The sequence below is a fragment of the Macaca mulatta genome, chromosome 14, assembly GCF_049350105.2.
Source record: "Macaca mulatta isolate MMU2019108-1 chromosome 14, T2T-MMU8v2.0, whole genome shotgun sequence".
In the NCBI taxonomy this organism is placed as follows: Eukaryota; Metazoa; Chordata; class Mammalia; order Primates; family Cercopithecidae; genus Macaca; species Macaca mulatta.
The window spans coordinates 82,782,391-82,803,198 of NC_133419.1; positions in this window are offsets into that span (position 1 = coordinate 82,782,391).

Below are 20,808 nucleotides of genomic sequence, written 5' to 3' on the forward strand. Positions count from 1 at the left end.
TAGAGTTAGTACTGGAGAAAGACATCTAATCATTGTATATTCAGTTTCTCAAAACACTGAATCTGTTAAACGATTGATTATAAGTTCTAAGATTATTTAAAAAAAAAAGGGAAAAACATACAAAGGTCAATTGATATTAGTCACATTCAAATATTTTCTTCTTAAAAAATTTATTAAACCTGCTATTTAAAAATTTTTTACTCACTAGCATAGCCTACTGAAAATTAGTTTGTTTTACCCTTATAAACTCTGGGAAATCTTTTTTCCATGTAAATTGCACCAAAAGAAAGAAGCAAGTCACATTCCATTATGAGACATATAACAACCTAGAAAACTCAACATCCTGTATATTTAAGATAATTCAAGAATGTATTAATTCCTATTGATTATTAAAGATGAATAAAAATAAAATAGCAGTAATCTGAAGGGAAAAGTGCTAGAACAATGCAATCAAAAACAATATTATCCCTGTAACTAGATATGACAATTTATGCCTTTTATAACACAAATGTTTCAGGATAAAATGTACTGACATAATTATTCTGAGGAATACAGTGCTGATTCAATAAAGGCAAAATAGAAAAAGAAAACAGTCTAATTTTCAGTGATGATTCCTGTTATGTTTGTATTTCAAAACTGTGTGCATTATGTCTTATATTATTTCAGCAACACTGAGTGGTAGTTATCGTAAGCTTCCTTGTTTCCCTTGGATCATCCTGAGTCTTGTAGAGGGGAAAATAACTAAAAGTCGGCAAGTGCTGCCATTCAAAAACTAAAATACATCAAGCCGGGCTAGGTGGCTCAGGCCTGTAATCCCCACACTTTGGGAGGCCAAGTCGGGAGGATCACTTGAGGTCAGGAGTTGGAGACCACCCTGGCAAACATGGTGAAACCCCATCTCTACTAAAAATACAAAAATTAGCAGAGCGTGGCGGGAGGTGCCTGTAATGCCAGCTACTCAGGAGACTGAGGTGGGAGAAACTTTTGAACCCTGAAGGCAGAAGTTGCAGTGAGCCGAGATGGTGCCACTGTACTCCAGCCTGGGCAACAGAGCGAGAGTCCGTCTCAAAATAAATAAATAATAAAATAAAATACATCAGATAATAAAGCTTTTTCAGCACACTCTTCTGCTGGTATTTTTCACTAAAGTAACTCTGAGGCAAGAACTTATTAGAAGATTCTCATTTCTTACCATATTCTCCCCATTCCATCATTCTTTCACAGATAAAGTTTCTTTTTACAGAAAAGTTAAGGGTTGTTCAGAACTAACTAGATGCTATTATGTGTCTCCTCTGCCTTTAAGCATGTGTAGGAGGCTAAATCTATAAACTACACCAATATGCCTTGCCCTTATTACTATGGACATTTATATTTGCATTTACCACATTGTGTGTGTATCTGTTTATGTATCTGTTTCTCTCTCTAAAGTGTGACTCAGAAGATGGCAGAGACCATGACTCCCCAAAGGTTAACTACCTCAGAAAATCAATCTTTGCCATCATAGTAAAATCATCGCCCTTGCCAGTGATTAGTGTAGAAATGGACTTGTGGTCTAAATCTTGTGTGTGATTGCTAGAGCAGTCTTCCTTTTTCCCAGAAAGGAGACCCAGCAAAGGAGAGTTTCTTTGTTCCTCAGGATAATGGTTCTGAAAACAGTGACTAGAACTTCTGGAGTCAGCTTATGACCTACTTCAACATATGAAGAAAAAAGAAATACAGAAAAGTGGAGTCAGAATCCTGACAGCATCTTCCTCTAAACAACTCTGCTTTCTCCATTATGCAAGACAAAGTTATTTCCTCTGTGGGATGTGTTCAGTCAGAATCTTTGGTTATCTATCCCAAATTACATGTTTTTTTTAAAAAAAGATAATAATTTTAATCCTGGAATGGTCCATATTCAATATTAACTCAAACCCAAACAATTTTCTTGTGTCTATTACCTACAGTGTTTAGGCCTAAATCCATATTTTCAATCCCCTAATAAAATGGAATGTCCAACATCTTTTTATAGCTTATTTGACATCTGTCTGTCTTCTTTGATGTGGTGTCTGTTAAGATCTTTGGCCCATTTTTTAATCAGGTTATTTTTCTTATTATTTTATACAAAAGCTTTAAAAGTGTTTTGTATATTTTATCCAAGAGTTCTCTTAGCTGTATCTTTTGCAAATATTTTCTTTCATTCTGTGACTTGTCTTCTAATTCTCTTGAGTTTAACGTTTTTATTTTAAAATAAATATTTTTAGACCAACAGAAATTTGCAAAGACAGTATATAGATTCCCACGTATGCCATTCCCACTTTCCCTATTTTTAATATTTTAAGTTTGTATAGAACACTTGTTATAATTAATAAACCAATATTATCATTAATAAAGTTTATGCTTTATTCAGATTTCCTTGTTTTTTACCCAATGTCTTTTTTCTGTTCCAGGATCTCATTCAGGATACCACATTATATTTAGCGGTCATGTCTCCTTAGACTCCTCTACACTGTGACAGTTTTTCAGACTTTCCTTTTTTTTTGTATAATCTTGAAAGTCTAAAAGAATATTGATCAGGTGTTTTGTAAAGTGTTCAATTGATTGGGAGAGCAGGTGTACTTGATCCTGCCAATATGATATTAACTGGTTATTTTGCTCGTTAGTTGATGCAGTTTCTTCCTAGCCTAAATGGTCTTTACATTTTGGCATGTTTTTGCAATGGCTGGTACCGGTTGTTCCTTTCCATGTTGAGTGCTTCCTTCAGGGTCTCTTGTAAGGCAGGCCTAGTGGTGACAAAATCTCTAAGCATTTGCTTATCTGTAAAGGATTTTATTTCTCCTTCACTTATGAAACTTAGTTTGGCTGGATATGAAATTCTGGGTTTAAAATTCTTTTCTTTAAGAATGTTGAATATTGGCCCCCACTCTCTTCTGGCTTGTAGAGTTTCTGCCGAGAGATCTGCTGTTAGTCTGATGGGCTTCCCTTTGTGGGTAACCCGACCTTTCTCTCTGGCTGCCCTTAAGATTTTTTCCTTCATTTCAACTTTGGTGAATCTGGCAATTATGTGTCTTGGAGTTGCTCTTCTCGAGGAGTATCTTTGTGGTGTTCTTTGTATTTCCTGGATTTGAATGTTGGCCTGCCCTACTAGGTTGGGGAAGTTCTCCTGGATGATATCCTGAAGAGTGTTTTCCAACTTGGTTCCATTTTCCCCCTCACTTTCAGGCACCCCAATCAGACGTAGATTTGGTCTTTTTACATAATCCCATACTTCTTGCAGGCTTTGTTCATTTCTTTTTCTTCTTTTTTCTTTTGGTTTCTCTTCTCGCTTCATTTCGTTCATTTGATCCTCAATCGCTGATACTCTTTCTTCCAGTTGATCGAGTCGGTTACTGAAGCTTGTGCATTTGTCACGTATTTCTCGTGTCATGGTTTTCATCTCTTTCATTTCGTTTATGACCTTCTCTGCATTAATTACTCTAGCTATCAATTCTTCCACTTTTTTTTCAAGATTTTTAGTTTCTTTGCGCTGGGTACGTGATTCCTCCTTTAGCTCTGAGAAATTTGATGGACTGAAGCCTTCTTCTCTCATCTCGTCAAAGTCATTCTCCGTCAAGCTTTGATCCGTTGCTGGCGATGAGCTGCGCTCCTTTGCCGGGGGAGATACGCTCTTATTTTTTGAATTTCCAGCTTTTCTGCCCTGCTTTTTCCCCATCTTTGTGGTTTTATCTGCCTCTGGTCTTTGATGATGGTGATGTACTGATGGGGTTTTGGTGTAGGTGTCTTTCCTGTTTGATAGTTTTCCTTCTAACAGTCAGGACCCTCAGCTGTAGGTCTGTTGGAGATTGCTTGAGGTCCACTCCAGACCCTGTTTGCCTGGGTGTCAGCAGCAGAGGCAGGCTGCAGAAGATAGAATACTGCTGAACAGCGAGTGTACCTGTCTGATTCTTGCTTTGGAGGCTTCCTCTCAGGGGTGTACTCCACCCTGTGAGGTGTGGGGTGTCAGACTGCCCCTAGTGGGGGATGTCTCCCAGTTAGGCTACTCAGGGGTCAGGGACCCAGTTGAGCAGGCAGTCTGTCTGTTCTCACATCTCAACCTCCGTGTTGGGAGATCCACTGCTCTCTTCAAAGCTGTCAGAGTCATTTGCGTCTGCAGAGGTTTCTGCTGCTTTTGTTGTTTAGCTGTGCCCTGTCCCCAGAGGTGGAGTCTACAGAGACAGGCAGGTTTCCTTGAGCTGCTGTGAGCTCCACCCAGTTCGAGCTTCCCAGCGGCTTTGTTTACCTACTTAAGCCTCAGCAATGGCGGGCGCCCCTCCTCCAGCCTCGCTGCTGCCTTGCGGTTAGATCACAGACTGCTGTGCTAGCAATGAGGGAGGCTCCGTGGGGTGGGACCCTCCCGGCCAGATGTGGGATATAATCTCCTGGTGTGCCTGTTTGCTTAAAGCACAGTATTGGGGTGGGAGTTACCTGATTTTCCAGGTGTTGTGTGTCTCAGTTCCCCTGGCTAGGAAAAGGGATTCCCTTCCCCCTTGCGCTTCCCAGGTGAGGCGATGCCTCACCCTGCTTCAGCTCTCGCTGGTCGGGCTGCAGCAGCTGACCAGCACCGATTGTCCGGCACTCCCTAGTGAGATGAACCCAGTACCTCAGTTGAAAATGCAGAAATCACGGGTCTTCGGTGTCGCTCGCGCTGGGAGTTGGAGACTGGAGCTGTTCCTATTCAGCCATCTTCATTATCTGATATTCTTTTGGCATTGGCACAATTCTTTGCCTACTACTCTCATCCAGCATGAAACCAAATCAATGCTCACAACTCTCAGGTCAATTTCCAGTATGTTGAAGTCATCCTTGTATAGTGATTTTCTACTGTATCCTAAAAAATTACCGCAAATGTAGTGACCTAAAACAATACTCACTTATTATTTCACATTTCTGTGTTTCAGAAATCTAAGCCCAGCATGACCAGATCTCTCTGTCTGGGGTCTTACCAGGCTGAAATCAAGGTGTTGATCAGAGCTGAAGTTTTCTTCTGGGCATGGGACCCTCTTCTAGCCCCACTGGTTGTTAACAAAACTCATTTCCTTACAGCTGTTGGACTGAGGTCCCCATTTTCCATCTATTGGTGGGTTGAACCACTCTCAGCTCCTAGAGGCTGCTCACAACGCTCTCTCACGTGGCCTCCATGAGCAGTTTTCAGCATGAACCTTTCATTTCTTCCAGACTAGCTGGTGCAAATCTCATCTCTCTGACTTTCACTTCTGCAACCAACCAAAGAAAACTCTCTGATTTTAAGGGGCTCATGTGGTTAGGTCAGGCCTACCGGAATAATCCCCATATTTCAAACTAAACTTTGATTTATGAATTTTTTCTGTGAAATTCCTTCACAGAATTACCTACATGAATGTTTCTTTGAATAATGGGAAGAAAGTATGTAAATGTGAGTCACTAGAATATTTGTGGAACCATCTTAGAATTCTACGTTCCATACCCTTTTTGGACTTGTTGCAAAGAAGAGAGACCTTCACTTAATCCCACTAAGTGATTATCTAATGAAGTTATTGAACACGTTTCCAACCTTGACTTGGCATGCTGACTCCAGAGATCTGATTTCAAATCTCAATTCTTTTGCATACAGAAGCAACCTAATGAAGAAAACTTTTTAGGCCATAAATGAGATATTTATTTCCTCTTCTGTAGGATATTGTGAAAAAATGAATGAGATAACACAAGAAAGAACAGTTAATTTCATTCCCAAATTACTCTAAGTAAAGAGCTATTTAATACACTTCAGCAAATATTAGAGTATGCTTATTCCTTGACTAGCAATGTGTTATGTGCTACAGATACACTTGGGAACAAGATAGCCACATACGTGACCTCATGGAACTCTAAATTTTGCCAGATGTTAAACAATTCAAATGAACAATAATAATTTTGATCTGTACTACTAAAAGAAAAAAAAGTGTGTGGATAACTAAGGACTAAATCAAGAGCCCAGATCCCTGGTTTCTATTCTAGTTCCCTTTCTACTGAGCCATCATGAATCATGCAACACCTCAAAAATCTTTAGTCAAAACCCTGCTCCAAATTATCTGTCATATGAACAGAATCACATTAATCTGGCTGAAATCTAGTTTAACAAGAACTATTTTTTAATGATTACTCTGAGCAAAAGTCTTGATTAAAGGTGGAAAAATAGCAATAGTAGCTCTTTTCTAAAAAGCTTTCATTGATGACCTTTTGTTCCTGTCAGAAATTGGCTTTCAGTTATCCACTAAGCCCAGGATTGAGAAGTAGAAGTTAAATAACTCAGAGAAATAAGTTAAAAGCTTGTTCATTTAATCTGTATACTTGAGGCAGGCATTTCGGATTCTCCCTTAAAATCCATTTGTCTGTATTCCAATTTTCACGAACAAAATGCTTGGTTAGTTTAATGAATGCAAGTGTTGAAACACTTCTAAATTTGCCCCAGATTTTTTAAGGCACCCTTAAGTACAAAGAAATAGAAGAGAGAGAGCTGTGAAATTAGATCTCTGTGCTAGTAGTAAGTAAATGAGCTTCAACATTGTGAATAAATGAGCTTTATAGAGCTTGGAAAACTAATATAAAACAACATATCTTTGTTGAGAGCCTGGAGGAATTAATTACAACGTCTTTCTTGGGATGAGAATCAAATTAAACACGTACATAAGATATAGACTGGCTGGGGACAAGGACACAATGATTTGCAAATCTAGAATTTTGAATCTGTGGAGACTGAGATTGATCACAACATGATGGACCACTTTGCTTCCTTCTCCACAGGCATACCAAGCAGGGTTTGCAACATATATCACACTGTCAGAGAGATCAAGTTGAAAGAAAAACAGTCCAAATGATCTGTAAGTGAAAATTATCAAATAAATTTCAGCAAAAGGAGGATGATAAATAAAAAGTGTGCATTCGTTTTCTATTGCTATGTAATAAAATACCACAAATCTAGTGGCTTAAAACAACATTCATTTATTATTTCACTGTTTTTGTAGGTCTGAAGTCCAGCACAGTGCAAGTGAATTTTCTGCTTAAAGTCCCTCAAGACTGGCATCTGGGGCTCTGTTTGCATCTGAAGCTTGGGTCCTCCTTCAAGTTCATGCAGGTTGTTGGCCGAATTTGGCTCCTTGAATGAATTGGACTAAAGTCTTCATTTTCTCTCTGGCTTTGTTAGGGGTTGTTCTAAGCACCTAGAGGATGCGAGGGCTTCCAAAGGTACTAATTATGTGACCAACTCACCACACAACAGCTAATATCTTTAAAGCCAGCAGAAGAACCTCACTCTAGTCTGTTAAGTGAGAGTTTTGTATATTGCATCCTAATCAAGGAAGTGACTATTCCACACATTCACAGGTCCCAACCAAGTATATAGAAGAGAGTTTCTATATAACATGTACACCAGGCATAGTCATTTTGGGAGCATTCTGTATGTTTGGCTTCATAAGAAATAAGCCCAAACATTTTCAATGGGTATACCGTATTATGCTCCCATAAGCAATGTACGAAAGTTCCAGTTGCTCTACAACCTTGACTACATTTAGTGTTGACAGGTGTTTTGTTTTGTTTTGGAGTTGTTTTGGTTAATTCTAACTATTAAAATGTGTGTGAAGCAGTATTATACTATATCTTTAACTTGTGTTGCCCTAATGAGTAATAGTAAAACATTTTTAAAGGACTATTGGCCATTTATTTTTCAAGAACAGACATTTTTAATTGTGATGAAGTCCGTTTTTTAATCTTTTATGTTTATTGGAATTCCTGTAATTTCTTAGAAATATTTAATTAAACACAGGTTATAAAGTCGTCTTCCTATTTGCCTCTAAAAGCCTAATGTTTTAGCTCTTAGGCTTAATTTTTGTTTGTAGTAGGGGGAAATGATTAAAGTTCATTTTTTCTTCATACAAATTCCATCTTTTATAAAGAGTTTTCTTTCCCATACTTAACTGCTTGTGTGGATTTGTCAAGAATCAGTTGAACACATTGCATATGTTCTGTAAACTCATATCTGTTCCAGTAATATAAATGTCTATCTTTAGACCAATAAGATATTGTCTTGATGACTATAGCTTTACACAATGTCTTAAAATTACATAATGTAATTTCTTCCATGTTGTTATTCTTTTTCATGATTTTTCTGGCTTGGAAATGGAAAACATTTAGGTTTTTTTTGGTCACATTTTCATATGAACATTAGAATAATAAGAATGATGGCAGCCTGCTTTGGGTTGTTTTTCAGTGCCTCCAAATAGTATATTTTAGCGTAATTATTATCCAGAATTATAATGCAATTTGCAGGTACATTCATTCACTATAAGCTCCTTGACCATTACCATAACAGAAAGTCCTTGCTTAATTTTGTTTATTTCTGTAACTAGGGCTCTGTGACAAGGCTAGTTCTACCTCGCTCACCCTCGAGCAAACCAACAAGTAAATTATTTCTGCTCCTTCTCAAGCATTATTTCCCCTCAAAACTCCTGTTTAAATAGCAACATATACAGGATCTAGCTCATTTTTTCCTGTTCTTTTTGCAACTGTACAAACTAATCATTTTTTTCCAGCTCCTGCATATCCTTCCCCTGTATGGGAATTCTCTCCAATATTCCTCATAATCAACCTTACCCAAGTTATGAAAGCAGTCAACAAGAAGTCATCCAGTTTATGGGTGACTGGTTAAACCATTGTAACCTCATGCTTAGCAAATTTTGGTCACTGGTAATGATAGCAACATTTTTATTTTCAATTACCAAATTATTTCCTGAAATACACAACTCAGAAACTCACGATCTATTAGTTTTCTCAATTTTTCCTGGCATTCCCTCACAGCTCTTTCCTTCCTTATTCTTGTTCTACAGACGTGGCATATGCCATTTTCATTACAGATGTAATCTGACTCCTTTTTCCCAATATCTACCTCCACGTTGGTAACTCTTCCTCAAATTACCTTGCATAGGGTGCTTTTGGTTCCACTCACTGCCTGGTCTCACTTTATGTACCGTCTCCACACATGGGCCTTCCCCCAGAACATCACATCCTTAGAAGAACAATCTGGGCAGGAGCCCCATTTATATTTTCCCTCCCTACTTCTGCATTGGGAAAACAGGTGTGGTTTTGGCACACCAGTAGTTTTCAAACTAGTTGAGATTCAGATTCCTAGGCACACTCTTGAAATTCAGTAAGTCTGAAATGAAATGCAACACTCTTTTGAGGCAAGATCTGTGTCATTCTCACCCCAGGAACACCAACACAAACTGGAAACATCTAGTACAGACTACATCTTCAGGCACTATTTGTTAAATTAAACTGTATTAATTTGGCTCATGATTTAGAAAATACACTTCTCTTTGTTCCAGTCATCAGCAAGTAATGTCAGCTCTATATGTAAAATGCTAGATACTTTCCATTTGATATTTCTTTTTCCATTTGTTTTTGTTTTTTGTTTGTTTGCTGGTTTTTGTTGTTGTTGTTGTTGTTGTGGCTGTTTTGAGATGAGTTTCGCCCTTGTTGCCCAGGCTGGAGTGCAAAGGCACAATCTCTGCTCACCGCAACCTCTGCCTTCCAAGTTCAAGTGATTCTCCTGCCTCAGGCTCCCAAGTAGCTGGGATTACAGGTATGTGCCACCACGTCCGGCTAATTTCGTACTTTTAGTGGAAATGGGGTTTCTCCATGTTGTTCAGGGTAGTCTCGAATTCCCGACCTCAGGTGATCTGCTCGCCTCGGCCTCCCAAAGTGCTGGGATTACAGGCATGAGCCACCGCTCCTGCACTCCATTTGGTATTTATAAAACATTAGCCAAAGATATCACTATCTTCCACCTGGATTATATCAATATCCTCTTAATTATTCTCTTATGCTCCTTAACAACTAGAAGAATGGTTTTAAATAAGCAAATCAGATGATGTTATTATCCACAGGCTTAAAACATGTCAATATTTCTAAGCAATGATTTGCATGTTTCCAATATTCCTGATTTCACTTATTATCAGTTTCCCCCCTCTCAATATGTCCCAGTCACATTAGCCTTGAAAGGATTTCTCAACCCATTCACTCCTACCACAAGGGTTTTGCACTTGTTTGTTTCTTGAGTATGGACTGTTCTTCCCAGATTTCTGTACCGCTGATCTCACTCATCACTCAGGTTTCAGTTCAAGTTGTACTTCCTCAGAAAAGCCTGTTCATCCAGTTTAAGGGAGCTACTGCTCATCCCATCCCTCCACTATGTTGCCATGTATAGGTTTTTTAATAGAACTTATCAGAAACTGAAATATTGTCTATTTATTTATTTATTTGGTTATTTTCTGTCTGCCCTTGATAGAATGCAAGCTCTATGAGAGCGCAAGTCTTGTCTGTTTTCATCACCAAACTCCCAGTGCTAGAACAATGCCTGCCACAGTGTCAGCACTCAAAAAAGCTTTGTTCAATAAACAAACAGACTGCAGCAAAATAAGCAGAGAGAGAGAGAGAGAAATCACAGTTCATCAAAGTAAACATTTGTTCTTATACCACAGCAGAGTAATCAAGGAAAATATCATATCTATCTGTGTCTTGTAATTCAGGCCCACTCAACCAATATGTAAGATCAGACCTATTTCGCAAATATGACCAGCTAAGCATCACATCTGTGCCATGCTGTCATGTTTTCTAATAACAAAAAAGAAATATCACAGTTTATAAACACTGCCTACACAAAATAAAATATGAAGAAAGTTCAGTGGAGAAAAGGGGATAAGATTTCACATATGATAGAATTGAGTTTCAGTAAAACCTTCTTTAGGTTATAGTAAATAGTTCAGGCCAGGCACCATGGCTCACACCTGTAACCCTAACACTTTGGGAAACTGAGGCAGGAAGATTGCTTGAGACCAGGAGTTCCAGACCAGCTTGGGTAATATAACATGACCCCATCTCTACAAAAAAAATAAAAGTAAATTAGCCAGACACGTGACATGCACCTGTACTCCCAGGTACATGGGTGGCTGGGTGGCTGAGGTGGGAGGATACCTTGAGCCCAAGAGTCTGAGGCTGAAATGAGCTGTGATCACACTACAGCCTGGGCAACAGAGCAAGACCCTGTCAAAAAACAACAACAAAAAAGAAATTCAAAGAATTCAAAGGCTCTTGTGTCTGAATTAAATTAAATTTATTAAAGGCAACTTCCATTTCTCAAAGTGGTTACAAGATGGATGTAGAGGAAACAAGATAATTTGAGAACAATACCTCAAAACCTGGCCTACGTAGTAGGACTAACAAACAATAGTTGCTTTCCTCTCTTACTTAGTCTTATTATACACTGAGAAATACCCTGCTGAGTGGAAAAGTTCCTCACCTGCTCACAACATATAATTCAATTCATATATTAGCATGACTTCACCAATGGGGTAGATACAATCAAAGATCTCGGAGGCAGTGTCAGTTCGTAAAAACAATCATATTTAAAGAGTATATCTGTAACTTCAGTATCCTCTACTTTGTCTAATTCTTAATATCTGACCCATTCTCACTCCTAGAGATCATATGGCTCTAGGTTTCCAAAGCAAAATTTGTAATTCTAACTACCTGTACTCGAAACCAGTGGGAATTCATTAATATTCTTGCTACAGCTGAAAACACTGCTATAAATAGAAATATCATGCAGACGTCAGGTAAGACAGGCTTCTGCTCACCATGGCCTTTGCACATTGGCAGTGCCTTTACTTCTATGGCCTCCTTCTTATCAATTCTGTACAAATACAAAGGAAGCATTAAGGAAAAAGAGTTCAGAGACTGTTGCTCCAATAGCGTACTGAGACAGACATACCTGTAGTCCAGTACTTCCTATGGTTGCTTACAATTCCTTCTTTTTCCCTTTCATTTGAGGTTGCATACTATTAAATGTACATATCTTAAGTGTACTATTTAATGGGTTATTACAAACACATAATAAAGTCTTGTAACCCACTGAATTATCAATATATAGAAATTTTTGCCATCACAGAAAGTTCCCTGTAGTTCTTTCTCTAGATGCTATGACTTTTGGAAAAATTGCTAACCATATCTTAGTTCTGCTTATTCCAGAACTCCACATAAATGGAATCACTGTGTTTGATGTCATTCCCTCACTATAGTCGCCTATGATAGTCATCCATCATCCATCTTCTTATGTAACTTTTTTTATTTTTAATTGCTAAGTTCCAATCTACGAAGTAAATATACCATAATGTGTTTTTCAATTCTCCTGTTGGACATGTTGCCAGTTTGAGGTTATTATAAATAAAGTTGTTATGAATATAGATATAAACATCTTTTGGTAGATATATATTTTTCTTTCTCTTGTTTAACACCTAGAAATAAAAATTGCTAGGTCCAAGGGTAGGTATATATTTAATTTTTCTTTAAACTGACAAACATTTATTGTGAGCAGTTATGCAATCTTAGAGTCCCAGCAACAGAGAGGAGAGTTTTTGTTGCTCTTCAACAGCATTTGGTGTTGTCTTTGCCGTGAGTCTGGGTAGTATCTTTTTGTGGTTTTAATTTGCATTTTCTGGGTGACTAAAGATGTTAAGCACTTTTTAATGAAATTATTGGTGTTTTGTAGATCATCCTCTGTGAATTGTGAAGTCTTGTGCCCTACCTCATCCCCCATTTTCTTATCTGGTAACTGGGCTGTCTGTGTTTTGAGTATTGAATTACAGCAGTTTGCTATACTATCTTGATCAAAGTACTTTTGAGAGTTATGCTTTCTATCCCAGTCTACAGTAATTATTCTATACCAGCTTATAGGTTTTCTATTCATTCTCTTCAGGGTATATAGATAACTGGAAGCTTTTTTTTTTTTTTTTATAAAATCTAATTCATCATTTTAATAGTTATTATTTCTTTATTCTTAGGTCTCAAAGATATACACATATGTTTTCTTCTGGAAGCTTTATAGTTTTAGTTTGTATACTTTGATCTTGATTTAATTTTTATTTGATGTGAAGTAAGGTTTGTGGTCCATATTCTTTCCACACAGCAATCTAGGTGTTCCTGCATTAATTGTTGGGATTTTTTCCCATTGAATTATTTAGAATCTTTCATTTAAAATCAATCAAGTATAAATGTCAGTCTATTTTGATATCCCCCTTCCATGCCATTGATTTATTTATCTATTGTGATGCTACCACAATACTTGATTCCTCTAGCTTTGATTCAATGAGTCTTAAAATCAGTAGTATAAGTACTACAGTTTTGTTATTCTTTTTAGAGAGTTTTGGGGTTCATATAGTTTTTTGTATTTTCCATACAAATTTTAAAATCAACTTTTCAATTTTGATGGGAAATTCTGCTAGAATGAATAAAATTGCATTGAAACTATAGATGAGAGAAAATTAATGACTTACATATATTGCTTCTGAATCCATGAATGAGGTATATCTCTTTAAATATTTATGTATCTTTTTTAGCCAGAAATATTTACTTTTCAGTGTGGAGGTCCTGTAAAATGGTTTACATTTTTTATGCTCTGTTAAATGCATTTTTAAATGTTATTGTTGCAAGTATACAGAAATAAATTTTTATATTAAACATGAAGCTTAAAACTTATTAAATTTACTTTTTAATACTGGTATATGTTTTGCATTCCCTCAGGGTTTGCTACATAAAAATTATGTCACTTGTGAATAGATAATTTTCCTAATTCCTTTTCAGTATTTAAGCTTTATTTTGCCTCAGCATAATGACAAGGCCCCTCAGGACAATATTGCATAGGACTGATGAAAGCAAATATACTTGCCTTAAAAAGATCTCTGGGGAAAATGTTCAATATTTCACTATTAAGTATGACGAATAGTTTTGTTTATAGGTGTTCCTTATCATATTGAGAACGTTTTCTGATATTCCTATATTGTTTAGAGTTTTCATCATGATGGTCACTGAATTGTGCTACTTTCTGTATTTATCATCATTTTTTCTCCCTTTTATAGTTAATACAGTGAATTATTCTGAATAATTTCCAAACAATAAACCAGACTTGCACTCCTGAGATGAGTTTCCCTTTGCTATTCTAGGTTATTGAATTCAAGTTATTAACATTCTACTATGAGATTTTGCATCTATGATCATAAAAGCTATTCTTTATGAATTTCATTTTTTAATGTCTTATTTAGGTTTTGGTATCAAGATTATGATTACTTTATAAAAGGGATTGGGAAGTTTTTCTTCCTTCTGTATATCTTGAAGAGTATGTGTCATATTGGTGTTTTTTCTTCCTCATATGTTTGATAGAATTTTCCACTGAAGACATTTGCTTTCTTTATGTAATGGGGTTTTGACAAGTAATTAGTTTAATAAATATAGATCTATTCCTATTTTCCATTTTCTATTTCCATTATCTTGTATCAATTCTAGTAAGTTGTGTTTTTCAGGATGTGAACAGTTCATCGAAGTGACCAATTTGTTATCTTTTAAACTCAATAGGACCTCCAATATAACTCCCCTTTTCATTACTGATATTGCTAATTTATGACGTTTCTTCTGCTCCTGATGCTATCGTAAAAAGTTTTTATTGATTTTTTTTATCTTTTCAGTGATAAAAATGATTTGTTGATCTTCTTTATGTTTCTCTGTTTTTATTTCATAGATACCTGCTCTTCTTTTTATTTTGTTTTCTTTACTTTGGGCTAATTTTTCCCCATCTTCTTAGGTGGAAAATTATATTATTGCTATTTAAAACAGTTCTTGTTTTCCTGAGCATGACAATTCTCTGGGTGCCTTGAACTGACCTAGTTCTCCATGCTTTTTTTGCCTGTAATTCTGAGAATAATTGTTGAATGTGCTGGGAATGCATATGCTGAGATAGGAGGAACTGGCTGGAACAGCCCAGGCCTTGTTCCTGACCCTACTAGAAAACATAACATCTTCAATCAGGGACAAACTTCTTAGGACAGCCTGGGTTTGTTCATTTCTCCTCTGCAAGCAGGATGTCCTTCCAAGCTTTTCCCAGTAAATCACACAGCCCCTAATGTTCATAATCCAGCACAGGCTGCCTGTTGGGGTCCCTCATCAACGGAGCAATGAGTCACAAAGAGTCAATGTTCCATCTACCCCAGGCAGCTTTCTTGAGCCTTAGGAACTGGCTCACAGTGAGTCTTAGGGTTCATTTGTCCCCTGTTGCCTATCTGTAAGGAATACATTTACTTCATGTAACTTGTGTATGAGTGCGTCTGTCTCACTCATGCAAGGTGGTAACCAGCGCCCAGTAAATCTGATTCACATCCTATCAGCACAAATTAGGCTGTACTCCATAAATTTTTACATTTTCTTCATCATTCACATGAAAATATCTTCTAATTTTTCTTCTGATTTTTAAATTTAGCCTGTAAGTTATTTATGTGTGTTGTTAACTTTAAATATCTAGAACTTCTATAAGTATCTTGTTTTATGAATGTCTAACAATTCAGTTGTGCTCAAGGAACATACTTTCTATGCTCTCAATACTTTTACAATTACTAAAACATATTTTATGGCCTTTTATATGGTTTAATTTGTGAAGATTTTGTGTGAATTTGAAAAGTTTAGGATGCAGAATGTACTCTAAATCAATACTATATCATGCTATATCCCTATTAGATAGACTACAAAGAATAGGTAGACTATAAAATCCAGGTACCAAAGAGTAGAATCAGAAGTGGCACCACTTACTATCATTCCCAATACATTACTAAATATAGATGAATGTATACGTACAAGCCTTCATTTCCAGGTTCCGTGGATCTATAGGTATTTGTTCTTAGAAGGGGAATATGACTCATTAAACTTTATCTACAGATACCATCCAATTATTCTGAATTCTTGTTCCAAGAGACCAAGAAATAAGAAAAAGAAATTACTGTCCTGGCAGGGGTAATTAACACTGGCATTCAGAATGAAGTAAGGCTACTGTTACACAATATGGTCAGAAAAAATGCACTTTACACCCACATGAGCAACTAGAATCTCTCTTGGTAGTCATCCAATTTACATAATGAATCAACAAGTAAAGGAACTATGATCTGAGTAAGACATAGTAAGCAGGATCTGAAATCCCCCAAGGATAAAGGCTTGGGAAGCCCTACCAGCAGAAATGCCGAGGGGCAGGGGGAATCTCTTATATAATAAAATAACTGTAATAAAGGAAAACGATGAATATCAATTGTTACCTGAAGTGTGTCTTCAGCAGCAGGGGCTACATTGCATCCCACCAACCTAAAGTGTCTCTAGGAAATGATCAAACAGAATCCACCAAAAAACTGTTTTGGTTTAGCATGAACTTATTATATGAAGCAATGAATCCAAGCAGTGCAAAGGGTAGACTATTTAGAATCAACACACTCATCCCTTAGCTGTCAAGAATGTTGTCTGCTTAAAACTCATAATTGATACCCCATCTGGAAATTGCACTTGTCCCAAGGCAGCTGTCTTTTTTTTTTTTTTTTTTTTTTTTTGAGACGGAGTCTCGCTCTGTCGCCCAGGCTGGAGTGCAGTGGCGTGATCTCGGCTCACTGCAAGCTCCGCCTCCCGGGTTCACGCCATTCTCCTGCCTCAGCCTCCTGAGTAGCTGGGACTACAGGCGCCCACAACCGCGCCCGGCTAATTTTTTGTATTTTTAGTAGAGACAGGGTTTCACCGTGGTCTCGATCTCCTGACCTTGTGATCCACCCGCCTCGGCCTCCCAAAGTGCTGGGATTACAGGCGTGAGCCACCGCGCCCGGCCAAGGCAGCTGTCTTGACCAAAGTTACATTCTCAGAAGCAGCCAGCATTCACTGCCTTTCCTCATCTTTCTAAACTGAAGGTTACCTTATTAATAAAAGAATCTGCAGCATTTTCTGTTTGCTTTAAAGTAATCTTTCTCAAGCTGACAGGTCTATCAGAACTTGTCACTTACAATCTAATGCCATGCAGCTGGTTGGGGCTTGTCAAACTTACAGTAAAGCCCGAATGGCTACTATGCCATTATGCATTTGATGTAATGGTTTCATGGAGCCAACCACAACACTAAATACTTAATGCCAGTCAAATTTATTTACTATATCAATCCTCTCCCATCTAGATATTTCCTTTTATCTGTAAGGCTGAAGCTTCCAGGGCTCTTTGTGAGCCACTTGGCACGTTATCCATCTGCGGTATTTTATCATAGCCCATGGTGATATTTTTCAGCCTCCCTTAGAGGGAGAACAGTTAATGAAAGGAAACAGGCCCTGAAGAACTTCAAGTTGAGAGAAAAGAGGCAAAATATATTAAAAAATAATATTATAGTGTAGTATTATACTTGCAGAAAGAGCTCTTTTGTTCTGTCTCTTTTTATCCTACATCAAAATGTTACTTATATTGGCCAGTTACTTGAAGACTGATTCCAAATCCACCAGCTTTCCTTCTTTCATACCTTTTAAAACATTGAGGGGAGGAGAAGTAGAGAAGTTTAGAGGATAGCACCTGCCTTGCAAGCCCAGCAGGGTCTTTGTGGTTACTCCTGTAAATCTGGGCTACTCTGGGTTTTTTGTTTGTTCGTTTGTTTGGTTTGGTTTAGGGTGTATGTGTGTGTGGTTTTTTTTTCCTTTTTTCAGGTTTTTTTTGTTTGTTTGTTTGTTTTGTTTTTTTTTTTTTGAGACGGAGTCTCGCTCTGTCTCCCAGGCTGGAGTGCAGTGGCGTGATCTCAGCTCACTGCAAGCTCCACCTCCCAGGTTCACGCCATTCTCCTGCCTCAGCCTCCCGAGTAGCTGGGACTACAGGCACCCACCACCTTGCCTGCCTAATTTTTTTTGAAGTTTTTAGTAGAGACGGGGTTTCACCGTGTTAGCCAGGATGGTCTCAATCTCCTGACTTCGTGATCCGCCCACCTCGGCCTCCCAAAGTTCTGGGATTATAGGCGTGAGCCACGGCACCCGGCCTTTTTTTTTTTTTTTTTTTTTTTTTTTTTTTTTTTTTTTTTTTGACTTCAGTTATAACTTCTCCCATTCCCAGTTTGGGATTCAGAAGGGTTGGTTTTACGACTGACGTACCCACATGAGTTGTGTGCTGTTGTTAAGAACACATGCCAAGGAGACAAAGCCAAGCTAGAGCATGGCCAAGGCAGAACAAAAACAGAAGTGAGAGGTCTGGAGCTCACGTCATATGAGGAAAGACTGAAGCATACAAAGATGTGTACACTGAGAAGATTTAAGAAAGAATCACCTGTCATGGGGAACAGGTGGTTACCCTTGTCCTAATCCTGCAAACATCTTACCCAATTCAAAGTCTTCTCATAATTCTCTGTCTAGGAGGGCTTTTCCCTGTCCATACTCCAAACTCTTGCTTAGTTAGCTTATTCTTCAGATCTCAACTTAAAGGCCATTCCTCAGGAAGTGTTTTGTGCACCAGCACCACCTCTGTGACTACTGCTATTATAGAATTGGTCCGCTTGTTCTATGAAATGTCTCATAAAACCTCTGCAGTTTTACTTCATAGCACTTATTAAAATTTGAAACTTTATATTTATTATGTAATTTTCCAAGTACTATTGCTTCCCCCAATATATTGTAAGTCGCACTATGTCACAGACCAAAACTATTTTATTTATTATTGCATCCTTATGGCTTAGATTGGTGCTTTGCAGTAAATAGTCACTCAACAAAATACTTTTTTTAAAGAAAAAAACACAAGATACACAAAAGAACGAAGGATCGACTTGGTATAAAGAAACATCTAGAGGACAGAAAGTAGAGAGAGCTACATAATATTTCGGTAAAAGAAAACCTTACTATAATCAGAGTTAGTCGTGAGTCAATCTGCCTGCATATGTGAGACTGAGCTTCCTGCTAGGAGAGCAGAGACACCAACATTTGTTTTTAAAATTTACACATATATATAAATATTAACTTGGATCCAAATAATTGCCACTTAATGTTACAGTCTAGTATTCTAAGATTCTACAGTCTGTCCTCTTTCCTTTATGTCTCTAAAAGGGTCATCCGTTTGTACTGGATTTTGACTGAGAGGTTCAGTGACCGTCTAACAAATTCCTTAGCTCTATTAGTCATGGCAAAACAAATTTGTTAGGTCTTATCAGGAATCAGTAGCTAAGCTGATTTGGTCATTGGAAGTCTACCATTTGGGGATTCATTTATGAAAGAGTAATTCCCACGTCTTCTCCATCTATCCTGTCTCTTCCAGGTATTACAGATGACTTTAGATATTGAATGTTTAAAACATGGCTTTTGGTGATTTTTTCCACTCCCCTGAGAATGGCACTCATAGTTATTAAATTGATTAATAATAATAACAAGTTACACAGCCAATAAAATGTCATTTCTGAAAGAAATTCTATACTGATTTACATTTCTATAACAGACACATAATAAATAAAAGAAATGGATAACTAAATGGAAAGGAGTTCTAAGAATAAACCAATAAATACAACATAAAAAAATAAGAAAAATTTTATAATCAGGGAGGTAGAGTTTGACTCAATATAATAAAACTTTCCAATTTATCAAACTTGTCCAATGATAGAATCTGCTAACTTGTAAGTAATGAGTTTCCTGGTGACAGGAGTATTTAAATAGTGGTTGAGGGACTCCTATTAGGGATGTTACAGTTAGATTCATATATTGAATTGGTGTTTAGTCTTAATGTTGCTAAAAGGTCTTTCCAATTCTGAGTTTCTAGGATGCTGTTAGTTTAGTTTGAAGAGGAAATATATAAACAACTGGGAAATAAGACTGTGACTCTATGATACCAAACAACCTATAAACCCAATCACATTATTTAGTAAAGGGCATGGTGATTCAGTAAAAGTAATCTGCCTACTGGTCTAATCTAGAAATATTATTTTTTCCATTTAACAGATAAGAAAACTGACTCTCAGAGGAGATAAAGTTTCCAAGGTTATACATAATAAAATATGTAATAGAATTTCAGGATTTTAATCCAGGCTTCTGACTCCTAAATCCATGCATTTTCCATACATATACTTAAGTGATTATAGAAAGCCAGGACTGATGATGGAAGCCAAGTAGGTAGCATTGCCTTATTTTCAGGGTGTCGGGCATTTACAGCAAGGACTAGAGAGAGAGAAAGGAGTGATTTGAGAGCAGGATCCAAGGTTCTGAAAGAGGGAGACTTCAAGAGGAAGACAGGTGTCCTAGACTTTGTGGAACAGTAGAAAGGTCCTTGTATGACCAGTTCTTTTTCTTGTGATGTTATTTGGATATTTGTCCCTCCAAATCTCCTGTTGAAATGTGATACCCGAACATTGGAAGTGGGGCCTGGTGGGAGGTGTTTTGGTCATGGGGGTGGATCCCTCACAAATGGCTTGCTGCCCTCCCCATGGTAATAAGTGAGTTCTCACTCTGTTATTTCACAAGAGAGCTGGGTGTTTAAAGGAACCTGGTACCTCCACCCTTCTCTCTGTCTTCCTCTCTCACCACATGACATGCAAGCTCCTCCTTCACCTTCTGCCATAAGTAACAGCATCCTGAGGCTTCACCAGAAGCCAAGCAGATGCTGGTGCCATGCTTGTACACTCTGCAGAACTGCGAAGCAAATTTTTCATTATAAATTACCCAGCCTCAGGTACTCCTTTACAGTGATACAAAATGGACTAACACACTTTGAAATCAGAGAGTAAGGCTTAGAAGACCTGGCCATGTGGTAGCTAAGACTGGGCAATGTGCTCAGAGGAAATACGAGAATCAAGAGACAATCACCACTTTCAAGGGTGACTGAAAATGAATCATCATCCCACGTAGGGAAGACAAACAGTAGCAGTAAAGACCCAAAGCCAAATGAGAGGAGGTTCAAAGCAGATGGTGGGGACAAAGCCAGGGTTGATTCTG